A 12,351-nucleotide genomic window follows, 5' to 3' on the forward strand; every position below is an offset into this window, starting at 1 on the left:
AGTTTTGGGGTGGAGTCTTTTGGGTTTTCCACATAAAGTATCATATCATCTGCAAAGAGTGAGAGTTTGACTTCTTCTTTGCCAATTTGGATGCCTTTGATTTCTTTTTGTTGTCTGATTGCTGTGACTAGGACTTCCAATACTATGTTGAATAGCAGTGGTGATAGTGGACATCCCTGCCGCGTTCCTGACCTTAGGGGGAAAGCTCTCAGTTTTTCCCCATTGAGAATAATATTTGCTGTAGGTTTTTCATAGATGGCTTTTATGATATTGAGGTATGTACCCTCGGTCCCTATACTCTGAAGAGTTTTGATCAAGAAAGGATGCTGTACTTTGTCAAAAGCTTTTTCTGCATCTATTGAGAGGATCATATGATTCTTGTTCTTTCTTTTGTTAATGTATTGTATCACAAGGATGTTGAACCAACCTTGCAGCCCAGGGATAAATCCCACTTGGTCATGGTGAATAATCCTTTTAATGTACTGTTGGAGCCTATTGGCTAGTATTTTGGTGAGAATTTTTGCATCCATGTTCGTCAGGGATATTGGTCTGTAATTCTCCTTTTTGATGGGGTCTTTGTCTGCTTTTGGTATCAGGGTAATGCTGGCCTCATAAAACGAGTTTGGAAGTTTTCCTTCCATTTCTATTTTTTGGAACAGTTTCAGAAGAATAGGTATTAATTCTTCTTGAAATGTTTCGTAGAATTCCCCTGGGAAGCCATCTGGCCCTGGGTTTTTGTTTTTTTGGGAGATTTTTTGATGACTGCTTCAATTTCCTTAGTGGTTATAGGTCTGTTCAGGTTTTCAATTTCTTCCTGGTTCAGTTTTGGTAGTTGATACATCTCTAGGAATGCATCCATTTCTTCCAGGTTATCTAATTTGCTGGCATAAAGTTGCTCATAATATGTTCTTATAATTGTTTGTATTTCTTTGGTGTTGGTTGTGATCTTTCCTCTTTCATTCATGGTTTTGTTGATTTGGGTCATTTCTCTTTTCTTTTTGATAAGTCTGGCCAGGGGTTTATCAATCTTGTTAATTCTTTCAAAGTACCAGCTCCTAGTTTCGTTGATCTGTTCTACTGTTCTTTTAGTTTCTATTTCATTGATTTCTGCACTGATCTTTATTATTTCTCTTCTCCTGCTGGGTTTAGGCTTTATTTGCTGTTCTTTCTCCAGCTCCTTGAGGTGTAGGGTTAGGTTGTGTACTTGAGACCTTTCTTGTTTCTTGAGAAAGGCTTATATTGCTATATACTTTCCTCTTAGGACTGCCTTTGCTGCATCCCAAAGATTTTGAATAGTTGTGTTTTCATTTTCATTGGTTTCCATGAATTTTTTTAATTCTTCTTTAATTTCCTGGTTGACCCATTCATTCTTCAGTAGGATTTTCTTTAGCCTCCATGTATTTGAGTTCCTTCTGACTTTCCTCTTGTGAGTGAGTTCTAGTTTCAAAGCACTGTGGTCTGAAATAGGCAGGGAATGATCCCAATCTTTTGGTACCGGTTGAGACCTGATTTATGACCTAGGATGTGATCTATTCGGGAGAATGTTCCATGGGCACTAGAGAAGAATGTGTATTCCGTTGCTTTGGGATGGAATGTTCTGAATATGTCTGTGAAGTCCATTTGGTCCAGTGTGTCATTTAAAGTCTTTATTTCCTTGTTTTCCTTCTTTTGCTTAGACGATCTGTCCATTTCAGTGAGGGTGGTGTTAAAGTCCCCCACTATTATTGTATTGTTATTGATGTGTTTCTTTGCTTTTGTTATTAATTGGCTTACATAATTGTCTGCTCCCATGTTAGGGGCATAGATATTTACAATTGTTAGATCTTCTTGTTGGATAGACCCTTTAAGTAGGATATAATGTCCTTCCTCATCTCTTATTACAGTCTTTGGTTTAAAATCTAATTTGTCTGATATAAGGATTGCCACCCCAGCTTTCTTTTGGTGTCCATTAGCAAGGTGAATGGTTTTCCACCCCCTCACTTTCAATCTGGGGGTGTCTTTGGGTCTAAAATGAGTCTCTTGCAGACAGCATATCGATGGGTCTTGTTTTTTAATCCAGTCTGATAGCCTGTGTCTTTTTTTTTTTTTTAAGATTTTATTTATTTGAGAGAGAGAGAGAGCACAAGCATGGGAAGCAGCAGAGGGAGAGGGAGAAGCAGGCTCCCCACTGAGCAGGGAGCCCGATGCGGGGCTTGATCCCAGGATCCTGAGAGCATGACCTGAGTCGAAGGCAGACACTTAACCGACTGAGCCACCCAGGCGCCCCCAGCCTGTGTCTTTTGATTGGGGCATTTAGCCCATTTACATTCAGGGTAACTATTGAAAGATAAGAATTTAGTGCCATTGTATTGCCTGTAAGGTGACTGTTACCGTATATTTTCTGTGTTCCTTTCTGGTCTGTGTTGCTTTTAGGGTCTCTCTTTGCTTAGAGGACCCCTTTCAAGATTTCTTGTAGGGCTGGTTTTGTGTTTGCAAATTCCTTTAATTTTTGTTTGTCCTGGAAGATTTTTTATCTCTCCTTCAATTTTCAATGACAGCCTAGCTGGATATAGTATTCTTGGCTACATATTTCTCTCATTTAGTGCTCTGAATATATCATGCCAGTCCTTTCTGGCCTGCCAGGTCTCTGTGGATAGGTCTGTTGCCAATCTAATGTTTCTACCCTTGTAGGTTACATATCTCTTCTCCCAAGCTGCTTTCAGGATTTTCTCTTTGTCTATGAGACTCGTAAGTTTTACTATTAGATGTTGGGGTGTTGACCTATTTTTATTGATTTTGAGAGGGGTTCTCTGTGCCTCCTGGATTTTGATGCCTGTTTCATTCCCCAAATTCGGGAAGTTCTCTGCTATAATTTGCTCCATTATACCTTCTGCCCCTCTCTCTCTTTCTTCTTCTTCTGAGATCCCAATTATTCTAATGTTGTTTCGTCTTATGGTATCGCTTATCTCTTGAATTCTGCCCTCATGATTCAGTAGTTGTTTATCTCTCTTTTTCTCAGCTTCTTTATTTTCCATCATTTGGTCTTCTATATTACTGATTCTCTCTTCTGCCTCATTTATCCTAGCAGTTAGCACCCCCATTTTTTATTGCACCTCATTAATAGCCTTTTTGATTTTGACTTGCTTAGATTTTAGTTCTTTTACTTCTCCAGAAAGGGTTTCTCTAATAACTTCCATATTTTTTTCAAGCCCAGCTAGTATCTTTAAAGTGATGATTCTGAACTCTAGATCTGACATCGTGCTAATGTCCATATTGAGTAGGTCCCTGGCAGTTGGTACTACCTCTTGTTCTTTTTGTTAAGGTGATTTTTTCTGTCTTGTCATTTTGTGCAGAGGAGAATAGATTAATGAGAGAACAAAATGCTAGCAGAGTAACAACGTCCCCAGAAAATATACTCTAAACAAATCAGAAAAGACCTGGAAGCAGTGGAAAAAGAAACGGAAAGAGAAAAAAAGAAAAAGATAAAGATAAAGATAAAAACAAACAAAACAAAACAACAACAACAAAAAAAAAAACAGAATGTGATCAAATACGATCAGGCTGGTATACAGATCAGTGCCACACACTAGATTTGGGGTGTATTTTGGTCTTTTAGAAGAAAGTGCCTCCCAAAATTTTAAAGAAAGAAAAACTTATATATGTACAAAAATAAGGGTTGATATAATGAAGGGATGGAATATGACTGTAAAGATGGAAATTATACAAAATTCTATAAAATGAATTAAGAAGTTGTTTGAAAAAAGAAAGAAGAGGAGTTAAAAAAAGAAAAAAGAAAAAAAAGGGAGAGAATGTGATCAGGCATGGGAGTAGAAAAAACCATATACTAGAGATTTAGGGTATATTTTAATCTGTTAGAAGAAACTATCTCAAAATTTTAAAGAGAGAACAACTTATATATATATGCCAAAAATACAGGTAACTACTATGAAGGGATAGAATATGACTCTAAAAATGAAAAATAAATTTTTTTTTTTTTTTAAAAAGGGATTGATAAGATGTTGGTTGAAAAAGGGAAAAAGAAAAATTCAAAAAAAAAAGAAAAAAGAAAAAAAGACAGTTAAAAAAAATTAACTTTGAAAGAGTAAAGAATCATGGTAAAAAAGCCGTGAATTCTATGTGCAGTATTCCCCTAGCGCTGGAGTTCTGCCATTCTCATTGATCGGTAAACTTGGTCTTGGCTGGCCGTTCTCGCTGATCTTCTGGGGAGGGGCCTGTTGCCATGGTTTCCAAATGTCTCTGCCGGAGGCGGAATTGCCCCGCCCTTGCCCCCTCCCGGCTAAGTAATCTGCTCGGGTTTGCTCTCCGGGGCTTTTGTTCCCTGCGAGCTTTCCGTACAGCTTTGGAGGCGGAGAGTGAAAATGGCGGCCTCCTAATCTCTGCCCCAGAGGAGCTGAGAACTCGGGTCCCTGCTCCTCAGTGAGCCCCCAGAGAAAAGCAGTCAGTCACTCCCATCTCCCTGGTCTCCTGCCGCACTCCGTGCTCACCCGGCCTGTGACTGCGCGTTTCTATCTCTGGCACCCGACCCCGGGTGGAGTCTCCAAACCCAGCAGATCCCTGCGGTGCACTCCCGCGCGGCTCCTCCCGGGGGAGGAAGGTGAGTCTCCCCGGATCTGCCGCTTGTTGGGTCCCTGCTGGAGGAGCAGGGGCCCGACTGTGCCGCGGATCACGGTTTATGGCAACCCCGAGCTGAGAGCCCGCGCCCGGGCTCCGCCTCTGCAGCCGTCTTCCCTGCTCTGTTACCTGGGAGCTCTGCCACACTCAGGCACCCCTGGTCTTTCTGTGACCCCGAGGGTCCTGAGACCACACTGTCCCGGAGGGTTCCACCCCCCGCTTAGCCACCAGAGTGACGTCCCTCGGCGGAGCAGACTTTTAAAAGTTCCGATTTTGTGCTCCGCGGCTCTATCACTTGCCAGAAGCGGCCGACGGAGGCCCCTCCCCCGCCGTCTATCCTCCCGAATATCGCCTCGGATTCACTTCTCCGCACGTCCTACCTTCCAGAAAGTGGTCGCTTTTCTAATGAGAGAGTTGTTGCTATTCTTTTCTTCGATCTCCTGTTGAGTTTGTAGGTGTTCAGAATGGTTTGATCCCTATCCAGCTGAATTCCTGAGAGGAGACGAAATCCAGGTCTCCTACTCCTCCGCCATCTTGCTCCGCCCCTTAAAATTGGACAATTTAAAGATAATTCAAGGTAATATAGGCTGTTATGAAACCAGGGATTAACAATGAGCTCATCAATAAGCAAGTATTCAGATAAAAATCCTGTGATTAACATTAACTCAACAGGTCTAGATGTGTTTGAAGGTTTCTAGCCTATAGTGACCCCTGGTGTTATTTTGAAAAACATGCAGTATGCTATTCATGTCTCATTTTTAAGACCATGTATTAAAATAGTTCCTACTGTGTCTGGGTCTCAGCAGTTAAGTGCCTGACTCTTGATTTCATCCCAGGTCATGATCTCAGGGTTGTGAGGTTAAGCCCCACATCAGTGTCTGCACTGGGCATGGAGCCTGCTTAAGAGTCTATCTCTACCCCTACCCCACCCCACCCCCCCAAAAAGAAATAGTTCCTGCCAAGAGTGGGCAAACTCTATGAAACAGTTCATTCCCAATAGTCCATGAGGTAAAGAGCAAATTTCTCCAAGAAATTAGATTCTGTGCACTAAACATACAAAAAAATAACATTAAGTAATACCTATACATGTTAATTTAAAAATTTACAATAAAACCACTTGGGAACTAAATTCATCTTATCAAATCTCAACCATTAAAGCAATTGGAAAAAGAAAAGTAATCATTGGAATTCAAACTTACCTATCCCCTAATTTAATAGAAGTCATTATTCAAAAAGATGCATATAAAAGATATCTTCCAAGTGTCTTAAAATCCATAATAATGCAGAATTATGTGTTCTTCCAAGAATAGCAAGTTTAAAAGATTGGTTGTCTAAATAATAATATGAGAGACAAAAACCTAGGTAACTCATTCTTTACACGGGAACATTTAATTCTGAACATGCTATTGTAATGAGAACGAAGTTTTCACCTCACATCCTTCATGGAACATGGTGTGATGAAAAAAGAGAGAACAAAGAGAGGGGGAAAAAATAAGAAGAAAGCAGGGAGGGAGAAAGAGAGAAGAAAGGAGGTAAGAAGGAAGAAGAGAGAAAACAGTATATATTAAATGGACTATTGCCTCCTGAGAGTTTGTGCTTAATGACCACTGAGTCCACTGGGCCTACTGTAATGCCTAACATACATTAGGTTGAAGAGGTGAAAGGTGTTGAAAGAAAAAAAATTATTCAGTGACACTTGTTAGAGGATGGTAAATCAGACTTTATTCAGGGGGACTGCTGTGATAGGTATAGGGATTACTATGGTGAGGTTTGCAATAGGGTAGAGAGATTGGCCTCAACTCTGAATGCCACAAGGAAAAGTGGAAATGGATAGCAAATGAGTGGGGTGAGGGTCAGCACGTAGAAAATTACTAAGAAGAATCCTCAAGGATAAGGGGGGGGGGGGGGGCTCTAGGTAAACTGACCTAGTGGCGTTCTTGCTGAAGCCAGGCCAGGATGGTCAGATATCACTTGAGGCATGCTAGAAAATGAGGAACCCAGTCAGATATGGAGGGTGGTCAGGTATCAAGGATGGGCAATACTGGCTAAAATGACTCAGGAGGATTCCTGCTAAAATGGGACAATGCAGAGACAAACACAGAAGCCCAAAAGTTGAGGCCTAGTTGGGAAGACGATTCAGAGGAGTCTGACTAAAGTTTGGTCGAGGAGAGACTCTTTGTCAAAGTGTTGTCCAATATTGGCAATTTCGTTAACCTATCTAAAGTTGACTGATTAAAACTATGCAGAATATATATAAGTTAACATGTATATGTTCTGGCCCATATGTTTAGAATAGGGTGGGTGGGTGTAGTGCTCCTTGCAGGAATCTCTTTTAATTGGCTTAACCATCAACTAGCCCTGAATGAGACCATATATGTGGGAATCGTAAAGCTTTGTATTACCGCAAAGTATTATGCCACTATGCGGGTAGCACAGAGTCCCTGGAGAGACACAGCAGTGGTTAAGCTGATGTGTAAAGCGTATGGCCCAGCAATAAGGCAAAACATGCAAATAGGTCTGTGTTTTTAAATTGGAATCATAAGAACACCCCACAGCCCAAAAGCTTTCTGCTAGTTACTCAGACGATTCCTAAAAATCTGTATTAGAACACAGGGTTTTTACTAAAAGTAAAAGAGAATGATATAAAATGCACATATTTTTACTAAAGTCTATGATTACACTTTTCTTAAGAGCCTGAAATTGAAGGATGGGGAAGAGGAACGAGAAGGTTAAGAAAAAAATAAAAACAAAAGCTGGGGGCAATAACAACTTTGTTACACATATTTCCTAAAATCTAGGCCTATGAAAAACACTACACAAGAAAGAAGCAAGAAAAAGGAGAGAACTAGTGCTGAGTTAGAGGGACCAAAAAGGCAAGTAAAAGGAGACCAAATGTGGCCAAACACCAACATACCCAAAGGCGAAAGAGCATAAAAAAGCACTCATGTGTTCTAGATAGTATTTCAGATGGTGGTTCCTCAGAGATAGAAATAATAGCAATGTTTTTTCACTACCTAAGACCTTTGGCTATATGGAACAACCTTGATTGTTCATAGGAGTTTATTCATGACAATGTGGAGTAAAGGGAAGGAAAGAAAAAATATATTTTTTTTCACATAATAGTATGATTGTAAACTGTAGGAGCAAATGGATATAGAAACATTCCATATGATGGAATACTACAAATCATGTGCAGTATTTTCACCATAAGCATCTTTGAGGCAAGCATTTCCTCCGCAAACATTTGCACCACATAGCTGGCCATAAGGCAATTTTGCTGTAAGAGATAAAATCACACACAAAAAAATAAAAGGACATTAAAAAGGACATATAAAATATGAAAAATGAACAACAAAATTAAAAAGATATCACAAAATACAAAATATTTGAATACATTTAAAATGTGTGTAGATTCATGGCAAAATTGCAAATAACTGATCTTATGGATTGTACCTAAGCACTTGTCTTCAAAGTCTTTTGTTCATAGTACTGTCAACCTAAAATTGTCAGGAAGCAATAATTAAGCAATAACATTTGTTTGGAGCGAAAGTCAAGGGTTTTTAAAAGAAAAAGAGAACACATATATGTTACTTACAAAAGAATTTTTTGATTGGTGTTGGTGGCAGAAAGATAATCTTGATTGAATATAACTGGTGGCTAAGGCTGTCACAAAGCAAAATCTCGTACTGTAGCAAGTTGCAGGTGTCCAGGCTGAATCCTTGGAATATTTGCAGTTTGGTCCAGTTCAAAAGTTCATGGTTCCACTTCTAGCGACATGCATAAGGCCCATTTCCTTAATGTCCTCCTAGGTCCATTTTAAAACTCCTTGTCACAAGTTAGCCCATTTTATTTCACCTCTCACAGTATTACACATTTTTTTTGCTTCTTGATTCATCTCCTTGTTCAGCATTACACTCTGTTCTCTTTTCACTAAAATTTCTTCCTTCATTGAGAGGTATCCGTTTCCAAATACTAGGATTTGTATTTGTAACTGAGCTTAGTATTGCATTGTGAAAGGCTTCTACACTGTTTGTTATTGGCATATTGTCCCATGTCTATTGATAGATGTTCCCAAGTTCCATGGGAAATGTGGGTTCCAAACTCTGCACCACTGTGTAGATCATTATGAGGGCTGACACTTATATAAAAATGGGAGCACTGCATCAATGGAGAAATGAAACCAAACTGTCATATCCATTATTTTTTATCTTTTATAGCAAAATTGCCTTGCAGCCAATTTTATGCAGTGAAAATGTTCTTGGAAAAATGCTTGTGGCAAAGATGTCTATGGCAAAGATGCTTAGAGAAAGTACATAGAACCACTATGAAGGCATTAAAAGAAATTGAATAAAATCTGTCCAGTGATATGTGTGTATGTGTGTGTGTGTGTGTGTGTAGATAGATAGATGATAGATAGATGATAGATAGATAGATGATAGATAGATAGATGATAGATAGATAGATAGATAGATAGATAGATAGATAGATAGATAGATATAGAGAGATATGTATATAAAATGGGGAAGGAGACAAGTTCTCAGATAACTTCAGAAAGGCAGAGTAGAAGTTCCATAGAAGGTTTGTGGTTCCATGAAGGCTCAGAGAACAAAGAAATGACATGCAGTTGGGCAAGCCAGGAAAAAAGAATTTTGAAAAATTGATAGCCTATTGACAGGTGACCAGTGAAAATTCCGGGAAAAGTGATAGCCTGAGCAAGGCATAAAGCTAAAAGGGGGAAGACTATATTTAGAGTGCATAATAACAGACAGTGTTAATTGAGCACTTACCACATGGTAGGTATTGTCTTTAACTCTTTACAAGTGTTATTTCACACTATGCTGACAAATACTGCTACGGTTTTCATTTTAGAGTTGAAGAAACAGAGTCACAGAGTAAGGTACTTTCTCCAGATCAGCCAGCCAGTAGGAAGCACTGGCAGGATCCAAAGCCAGATTGAGTCCTTAGTATGTCCACAGTTCTCCCTCATGTAGGTCAGTATCTTCATTTGAAGGACATAAAAGGCCAACTAAGGACACTTTAAAAAAAGAGTAGACAGTAAGGCATTACTTGGGCCAGATGAGAAATCATGAGATTAAAGTGGAAAGGCCACTACTGTCCAGCACTTTTAGGTAAAGTTCACTGAAAGTTCGGCACTGTGAGAAGTTACAATTCCTCATGCCTCTCCCCTCCAGAGAGGTGACCTGCCCCTCTAGGTGAGGTGAGGTGCTCTTCTCTCCCATCAGCTGTGTAGCCTGTTCAATAATATTCTTATTCCTCTTAATCTGGATTAAATCGCTAAAAGGAAGGAACCATTTCTTCCTCATTTTTATGATCCCTGGTAATGCCAACAAATATTTAATATGAATATATATGAAATGTTTTCATATGTCCTGGATATCTGATCACAACTTTCCCTTTAAAAATAGAAAATATTTCAAACAAACACAAAAGGATACTAACATAATGAACACCTAATCTGTCCATTACCCACATTTAACACATCTTAACATATGACTATATATATTTCAGATTTTTTTAAAGGTTTTATTATTTATTTGAGAGAGAGAGAGAGAGTGAGAAGTAGCATGAGAGGGGAGAGGGTCAGAGGGAGAAGCTGGCTCCCCGCTGAGCCGGGAGCCCGATGCAGGACTTGATGATTCCGGGATAATGACCCGAGCCGAAGGCAGTCGCTCAACCAACTGAATATAACTGGTGGCACCCAGTATTTCAGAATATACCCAGGCACCCTGTATTTCAGATTTTTTGAGAAAAGAAACATTATATAACTGAAGCTCCCTGGGTCAGCCTCTCTTAGTCCAATTCTCTCCTCTCCTACCTCACCATCCTGATTGTGGTATATTTCATTGCAATGTGTGTGTCTGTATTTTGATTATCTGTACATTATTTTCTATGTTTTAAGTTTTTTCCCCACTCAACATTATCTTTAAAAATGTGCAATCATCTTTTCCTTTTATGATTAGATATGGTTCAAAATTCAAATGATTCAAAGGAGTATGCAGTGAAAAGATTCTTTCCCACAACGGTGCCCAAACACCCAGTTTCACTTTCCTGTTTCCTCTGTATTCTTTCAGAGATATTCTATGCATATTAAGCAAATACATAGATATTCCGGGGTTTGTTTGTTTTTTGGTGTTTTTGTTTGTTTGTTTTTTGTGTGTTTTTTTGCTTAAAAGGTAGCATGCTATTAATGCACCTATTTTTTCTTCATTCAACAATGCATCTTAGAGATAACTACATAAAATGTACAGAGATTCCTTATTCCTTTGTCCCAGGATGCACTGGGACGTCATTTATTTAACCTGTCCTCTATGAATGAACAACCCATCTTTTATTACAGCTAATAATATTGAAATAACTATTCTTCCTCAGATGTCAATTCCCATACATCAAGATATATCTATAGAATAAATTACAGTTGACACTCTTATGGTAACATTAATCATAATGGGTTGCTAATTGTCCTTCCTTGAGGTTGTAATATATGAAGTAAGTGCCCATTTTCTCACACCCTTTCCAATGCCACATATTATCAAATGTCTTTGTTTTTTACTTAAATATTATGTTTCTGAGACATCATAGTGGTACACCTAGCCATGGTTCATGCAGTTTTACTACTGGGTAGTATTCAGTTATATAAATTGAATATACTGCAAGTTACTTATCCACACACCCACTGATGGACAATTACATTTGTCTCATTGTCACTTTATCCTTGTTAGAGTGCTTGGTCTGTGATGTTTCTTTTTTTTTTTTTTTTTTTAAGACTTTTTATTTATTTGAGAGAAAGAGAATGAGAGAGAGAGAGAGAGCACATGAAGTGGGGGGGAGGGTAAGAGGGAGAAGCAGACTCCCTGCCAAGCAGGGAGCCCGACTCGGACTCGATCCTGGGACTTCAGGATCATGAGAACCTGAGCCGAAGACAGTCACTTAATCAACTGAGCCACTCAGGTGCCCCGAAATGTTTCTTTCTTTTTTTCTTTTGATTTTATTTATTTGAAAGAGAGAGCGAGAGTGCACTTGCATGAGAGAAAGCACGAAAGAGAGAGAGAGAAACAGAGGTGCAGGGGGAGAGGGAGAAGGGAGCAGGGAGCCCGATGTGGGGGGATCATGACCTGAGTGGAAGGCAGACGCTTAACTGACTGAGCCACCCAGGCATCTCCATGATAAATGTTTCTATAGTGAATGGATGAACTAATGGATCCATGAATAATAAGAAACTGATTGCAAGGCATGCTAAACATGCTGGTATGAACTGTGAGGGACTATAGTTGATATTTCCCACTATGAATAACAGTGTCCAAGGGAAGACATAGACAAGTAGTTGAAAACCCAGGGAAATCCAACCCCATCCTGTCATCATTTTAAGACCTTAGAGGTAAATGGGAGGGGTTCGGGAAGAATAGCCTTTTATTGCTTTTAAACCCTGGATTTTTTCAGTTTTCATGATTTGCATTAATAGCCTCAATCACCACTTAGTCAAGGAAACAGTACACATCAAGGATAATTTTTTTTTCTAGTTTTAAATGTAAACAGTACTTCATTAGTCATCTTTTGAATTGCAGAGATACACCCAGCTGGCTAAGGGCCACCACACCCTGTCTATATTTACTGAGTCAAGAATAAATCTGGCTAGGTTGCTTTGTTGTTAAAAGGACAGACCAATTATTTAAAGCTCAAGTTCATATATTCTGATTCCCCAGTTGATTTTCATATCATATC

The sequence above is a fragment of the Mirounga angustirostris genome, unplaced genomic scaffold, assembly GCF_029215605.1.
Source record: "Mirounga angustirostris isolate CCGP_5_RB_7025 unplaced genomic scaffold, mMirAng1.0.hap1 SCAF_4, whole genome shotgun sequence".
NCBI classification, from domain to species: Eukaryota; Metazoa; Chordata; class Mammalia; order Carnivora; family Phocidae; genus Mirounga; species Mirounga angustirostris.